Raw genomic sequence first — 235 nt, 5'->3', positions numbered from 1 at the left:
CTTGGGTGTTAGCAGGTTGATTTTTGACTCTTGCTTTATTTCAGTACAGTATTAGTGTTCAATTCCTCACCTTTATCTGAAAGACATTTAACTTTTATTGTATATCATCCGCAGAAACATATGGGTAATTCTCTTACTGAAGCAGCAGAAATAAAAGCTTTTTGGTAGGAATAAGAGTTTCTGTGTGGGCTTCAAATTGTTGAGTTTTAAAAACATTTTCTGAATTTGCTCAGAA

This window comes from Colius striatus, chromosome 1 (genome assembly GCF_028858725.1).
Source record: "Colius striatus isolate bColStr4 chromosome 1, bColStr4.1.hap1, whole genome shotgun sequence".
Lineage (NCBI taxonomy): Eukaryota > Metazoa > Chordata > Aves > Coliiformes > Coliidae > Colius > Colius striatus.
Note: the sequence above shows the minus strand (reverse complement) of the source record.